The 7,105-nt window shown below is 33.5% G+C and overlaps 1 pseudogene; it reads left to right on the forward strand.

The window, feature by feature from the left end:
- Window positions 1–1,002: 1,002 nt before the first annotated feature.
- Window positions 1,003–2,889, forward strand: LOC145097560 (F-box protein SKIP2 pseudogene; annotated as a pseudogene).
- Window positions 2,890–7,105: the final 4,216 nt, after the last annotated feature.

Below are 7,105 nucleotides of genomic sequence, written 5' to 3' on the forward strand. Positions count from 1 at the left end.
TGTGGTCTAGCCAAGGCAAGACTAGCTGCTACAAAGATTTTACTACTGTCCTTGGTAAATTGAGGTACAAGTTTAACATGAGCGTGTTGAGGTGCATGATTCAACAGGAAATGAGTATTAACGAGAAAGGTTGTCCCATAAATTTAAGTATACCCGATTAGTATTATTACATATGTCTGGTTGTTATCCCAATACTTAGACTAATCTTGAAATCAAAAGAAAATATACAATAATTTTGTATGAATTTCATTTTGCAATCATAGAGTAATCTATCTTCCAATAAAAGCTTTTCAGACAAATTTCTGAAGTTTTGTTAGTTTTTTTTTTCATTATATAGATACTTTTTCTAAATTTCATGGCTTTAAAACTGAATATATAATGTTATCTTAAAAAAACGAAAAAAAAAACACTCATTGAAAAAACAAACCATTTTTAATATATTAATAAAAGGGTTATTCCAAAGTTTTAGCCGAATTAACGAAAAAGTCTCAATATTTTGACGAGTTAACGAAAAAAGCCTTAATACTGGCTAAATCTACGAAACCAACCACAAAAGGTTATTCGGAAGTTTTAGCTGGTATTTTTTCCTTTTTGTAAACAAAATATAATTTGGGATTAAACCGTAAACTAGTCTATAATTTTGGAACTTTATTTGAGATTTCCCTTATATAAACGATAATATATCTAAAAAAATATTGCAATAAAACATAGATTACTCTTTCATAACATTAAATTTAAAGTTTTAAATAAGATAAACATTGGCATTTTACAGTTTACATGTTAGCATATGTATTAGCATATAGTCCAAGTGAATCATCCAAGTCTACTAAAAGGTTAACATATGGGATAAAGAGACTAACCCCACCGTCCATGATAGCTCGGGTCGGTCGTATGAGACCAAAAGCCGTCGCCGTTCAAACCCATTAACCCGTTTGACGGGTCTTCTCCCAACCCGTTTTCCACGAACCCCCTTTTTCAAAATCCATTATGTATATTAAACTTCCTAAATCGAAGAAGCAAAAACAATAATTAACCATATTACTTCCATCTGGATGGGCCAATCTTCTTCCTCCCACTCGCCGTCGCCGGCGGGATCAACCCACCACCACCAGCGGTCCATCACTAGGTCATCGTCTTCTTACTCTGCCCGATCGGAGATTCTTGGTTTTAGGTACTCGAAAGAGGAGGCGTGTTTCGATTTCCCGGATGCAACCACTTCTTTTATCGACTATACATCTGAAATTCCCGATGATTGTTTAGCCGTAGTTTTCCAGTTTCTTAGTGCCGGCGACCGGAAGCGTTGTTCCCTTGTATCGCGAAGATGGCTGCTCGTCGAAGGCCAGAGTCGCAACCGCCTTGCTATAGACGCTAATTCGGGACTCGTTCCTTTTATTCCGTCAATTTTTTCTAGGTTTGATTCTGTTACCAAACTCTCGCTCCGATGTGATCGTAGATCTGTTAGTATTGACGACAACGGATTGATTATGATATCTCTCCGGTGCCTTAACCTAACGCGGCTGAAGCTGCGTGGATGCCGTGAAATTACCGATGTAGGTATGGCGGCGTTAGCTGAGAACTGTAAGGGATTGAAGAAATTCTCTTGTGGATCTTGTATGTTTGGTGCTAAAGGAATGAATGCGCTCCTCGATAAATGTTCATCTCTTGAAGAACTCTCGGTGAAGCGTTTACGCGGCATCAACGACGGTGTAACGGCGGAGCCGATTGGTCCTGGTGCCGCTGCTAAGTCGCTCAAAACCGTATGTCTCAAGGAGCTTTACAACGGCCAGTTTTTTGGCCCGTTGATTAGCGGTGCTAAGAATCTCAAAACCTTGAAACTGCTCCGATGCTTAGGCGACTGGGATAGCTTGATGGAAATGATCGCTGTTCCAGAAAATTCTCTTGTTGAAGTTCATCTCGAGAGGCTTCAGGTGAGCGATATCGGTCTCTCGGCGTTATCAAACTGTTCAAAACTCGAAATCCTCCATATCGTCAAGACTCCAGATTGTACTAATGTCGGAGTTATTTCAATAGCTTCACACTGCAAGTACTTAAGAAAACTTCACATCGATGGCTGGAAGACAAACAGAATAGGAAACGAAGCTCTAATCGCCATTGCAAAAAACAGTGCAAACCTTCAAGAACTTGTTCTAATCGGAGTTAATCCCAGCTCAATAAGCCTGGAAGCCATTGCTACAAACTGTCAGAAGCTTGAAAGACTAGCCTTATGTGGAAGTGAAACAATAGCAGACACCGAGATTTCTTGTATTGCATCAAAATGCGTTGCTTTAAAAAAGCTATGCATCAAAGGGTGTCCTGTATCCGATGAAGGGATTGAAGCATTCGCATGGGGTTGCCCAAATTTGGTCAAAATCAAGGTGAAGAAATGCAGAAACGTAACATATGAAGTTGGTGATTGGCTAAGAGCTAGACGTGGATCATTAGTAGTCAATTTAGACGTTTGTGCAGTTGAAGCTGAAGCTATGGATGCAAGTGCTAGTGATAATGGTGTTCAAGAAGACATGGAAATAACCCACGTGGCAGTTGCTCAACCTCATCCTCTAGCTACTAGCAATAGTGTTCGAGGTTCCATTTTCAAGACAAGATTCGGGCTCTTTGGTGCAAGAGGTATTGTAACTTCTACTTTTAGAAGGTTCTCAAATGGTAATACCAATACCAGTTCTAATGGTTGCTCATAAACTGTATCTCACTTTCTAAACAACATTTGAATTGATCAACATTCAACACCTGTTTCTATTTCTTTCTTCTTCTTCTTCTTCTCAATTTCTGATTTTTTATTAAAAAACACTGTTAACTTGTAGCAGAAAAAGGGCAAATGTAGCCACAATTTGTAATGGGTTCTGATGTTAATATATGTTACATTTTCTTGTACTGATGTTGTTTTCTGAATGTTAATGAAAAGATTTTTGACCCAAAGTAGTTGACTTGTTCAATTTCTTGTGATTTTTATTTTACAATTTGGTATTGGTTTGCTATCTGTTTTTTGGCACTTTTCTTCATCTATATCAATTCTTCAAGTCGATTTTGGTCTCTTGTGATAACTTTGGATGTTAATGAAGATTATGAATAGTTGGATGTTAAGAGAATATTTGACCATTTCTTGACGAACAAAAGGGGACCTTTATTTCTTCATTAACTTTTGTTTGTATAACCGAATTATATATATATATATATATATATATATATATATATATATATATATATATATATATATATATATATATATATATATTAAAGGAAAATAAACAAGACTCGTGGTGTTTAGTTGATCAGGTAATGAAGCCTAACGCAAGAAGCTTTCTTCAATGTATAATATAAGTCCACTTGCATAAAGTACAAAATTTTGTGGTTGATTAAGTGATATTGTATTTCCTATGGTGGGAAGTGGTGTTTATGTGGCGTTGTGCTAATGTTATGTGGCGTATCTTTGTTGTGTTATGGTGTTATGGGCAAGGTTTTAAAAAAGCTCGCCATAGCACGCCACGGTTCCAAGGCTTGCACCTGCCGCCAAGCTTTGTCAAAACGCCGTCTTTGCTCATATATATATATATATATATGTATAAAAATAAATAATAGTTGAAAATACATATAAACCTATTAATTATATAGAAAATTGTCGTCTTAAGTCACTTCTTACAATCGTCATGACTCGCCAAGGCTCGGAAAAGCTTGAGATTTGACATTGTCGTTATGTCACACCTTACGTTATTTAGAACTTTGGTTATGGGTATATCTCATAAAAGCAAGTACGAATTAATGGTGAAAAGTAATTTTGCCTATATTTTTTGATGAAAATAAGAATTTCTATTCTATTCCTGTTTACCACTTTTCAAGAAATAATCAATAGTTTCCAAATCTTTGGTTATGGGTATATATCATAAAAGCAAGCACAAATTAATGGTGAAAAGGAATTTTGCCTATATTATTTGATGAGAACACTTTTCAAGAAATAATCAATAGTTTCCAAATCAACTAAATCACTATCAATTTATCAATTTAAATAGTTTCCAAATCAACTAAGGCCGATAGACATCTATTCACGTCCAAACAATTTTTTCTGGCTAAAGATGTCAACGGCGGCAAACGGGACGGGGATTGCATCCCTTGCTCTCGTCTCCCGCCCCCAAAATTCTTCCATTCCCCCACCCCTGCCCCCTAAATCTCCATCCTTTCCACCCCCGCCCCCACCCCCGAATTCCCCTTCTTACCCGCGTCCCCGCTCCTGTTCCCCCGCCCCCAATTGATTTTGGGCTATCTTATTTGGGTTAAAAAAAGTTCTTGTTTAGGCTAAAAGAAACTATATTTGGGTAACAAATAGTTATTTATAACATAATTTTACATGTTACAAACATCTTAAAAACATTTTTTGGTTGAATTTTAGTATGTAAAAATCATTCTAATGTTTATTATATATATATATATATATATATATATATATATATATATATATATATATATATATATATATATATATATATATATATATATTAACGGGGCCCCCATGTGGGTTTCGGGACGGGATAACCAACCCCCGCCCCCGCCCCCGAAAGTAAAACGGGGGTTAACCATGCCCCCGCCCCTGCTCCCGTCCCCGATTTTTTTTGAAAAATACCCCCAAACGGGACAGGGCCCCCATGGGATTGGGGTCTCACTGGACTTTTTGACATCCCTATTTTTGGCTGAATGAACCGGAAAGATTGTTTAATATGCACAAAAAATGAGTCTTTTCCAGTAAGATATGTCTTTCCAAGAAAGCTTCAACACCATATCTTTATGGTTGAATAAGTTAGAAAGACAATTTTGCCCAAACCCTACTTCTTTCTTTCTTGGATTATTAATTTCTTCTAAATATTTTTTTAATTTCTTTTTTTTTATTATTACTTTTTTTTTTGGATTATTATATTAATAAATATTATTTTTAATATATAATATTTATGTATTAATAAATATTGTTTTACTCGATTATTAATTTTTTTAAATAATTTTTTATTTCCTTTTTATGGATTAATTCTTTTAATTGAATTATTATTTATTAATAAATACTATTTATAAATATATAATATTTATATATTTATAAATATTACTTTATTGTATTATTAATCTTTTTAATTATTTTTTATTGAATTAATTCTTTTTTTTGGACAGCATCACCATCATCCTAATATATTTAAAAAAAATCGTTCATCCCACCACTATCTGACATAAACCGGTCAAGAATCACATGTTGAGTTATATATATATATATATATATATATATATATATATATATATATATATATATATATATATATATATATATATAAATCCTAGAAAGAATGACAATGTAACATCAACTTGAAAAAAAAAACTAAAAACAACTTAATTGACATTTCTATTTTGATTTTTAAATGATTATTGTGTAATTTTGATTTTGTATGACAATTTGTATGTTTTTATAATTATTCAGCAACTTAATCAATCACAATATAGAACAAGAGAGTAATATCGTCATTTTTCATTATTCAGCACAGTCAATCAGATGTACAATTAAACAACATGGTTTCTTTCACAGTCAGAAAACTTTTCCATACAACACTTTCCCCGACAACATTTTTCCGGACAAAAACTATCAAACGGGACCTAAATAACTATCAATTTATCAATTTTGCATAGGACCATTTGCAAAATTAGCAGCCATTCCGAAGATGATGTCATCTATGAAAAGCGGGTAAATATTTAAGTGGGAAAACTCGATTTTTTAGATGTACAAAGATTGATGCCCGTATGTAAAATCATCTGAGAAATTGATTTCTATCTATGATTTCGTAGATGGAGTCTTCGAAAAGACTGTTTTTTTAAGCTTGTATTTTTCTGTCATCCATACTACTAAATCTGACCACCGTATTGCGAAATATGATATTCAGAATGTGAAATCTGACATCCGTATTGCAAAATCCGAAATAATCTAGTGAATTTAAGAGAAATAAGTAATGATTATTTTATAAGATCTACTTTCGAAAAATTAAGATATTCAACATAAAGTTGTCTGTCTAATATCATTTCTATGAGAAAAAACATGGCTTCAAAAATTTCAGATTATTTTGTCGTTGCTTGGATTGGCGGTTTATGACAACCAAAAAATGATGAATGCAAATACGTTAGGCATTTTGTTAAAATTATAGTGTAGAATTTATGTCATATATAAAGTTCCATTAATTTATTAAATTTGGTAAAATTAAAGATAAGTTGGAAAAGAGACAGTTTGTCCTTTCAACATCATACGTTGAAGTATGTTATATAAATAATCGGTAATTGCGACGTGAAACACTTAAAAATGTTATTTAGAAGTTCTCAAATGTTGATCATCTGTATTTGGTAGATAATTGCTCTGGTGGAACATACTTCGACTATTCAATACAATGCAACACATCAATCAATTGTTGGTGGGAACTGATCCAACTGAAAAGGCTCTGGTAAGAACTGGTCTAGTGGAAAAGATAAAAACAATCAATAAAGTAATTTTATTTCTCAAAGTGGTCCTCAATATCCCACTGGATATCTTGTATATGAAAAACTAGTACAACGAAAAATTCATTATGTCAATCTAGATATTTATAAGTACTTTGGCGATGATGATGTTTCTATATGTAACAATGTTGTTCATACACCTCATGATGTTGGTGAAGACGAAAATACATGTGTTGGTAACAAAGATGATATATTGTCATATATATGTTGGTCAAGACGAGGATACAAATTACCATGATAAGCACTTTTGTTGGTAGATGATACTAATTTACTTCTTTATGGCGAGCTAATATATTTTTATATATGCTTATCTGACCTTGAGAAAAGTGACACTAAAATTGAATGGTTGGTTGATGAGTATATGAAACATCCCAAAATTTAAAACCAAAATTTTTTGTTTTCATATTAATTAGAACATCAACCAAACGTGTTCATCAAAAGCAAAAGGGGAATTCATAATGTATTCATAATCATCCAAAACACATCATAGTCAAATAAGTGAAAGTCATGGTGTGTGCGATGTGATCATCCCGAGCTCTTCCCCTTCAATTCGGAATTACCTAAAACATAAATTAAAAAT

Source organism: Lactuca serriola, chromosome 4, assembly GCF_051521515.1.
Source record: "Lactuca serriola cultivar US96UC23 chromosome 4, Lser_US96UC23_V15, whole genome shotgun sequence".
Lineage (NCBI taxonomy): Eukaryota > Viridiplantae > Streptophyta > Magnoliopsida > Asterales > Asteraceae > Lactuca > Lactuca serriola.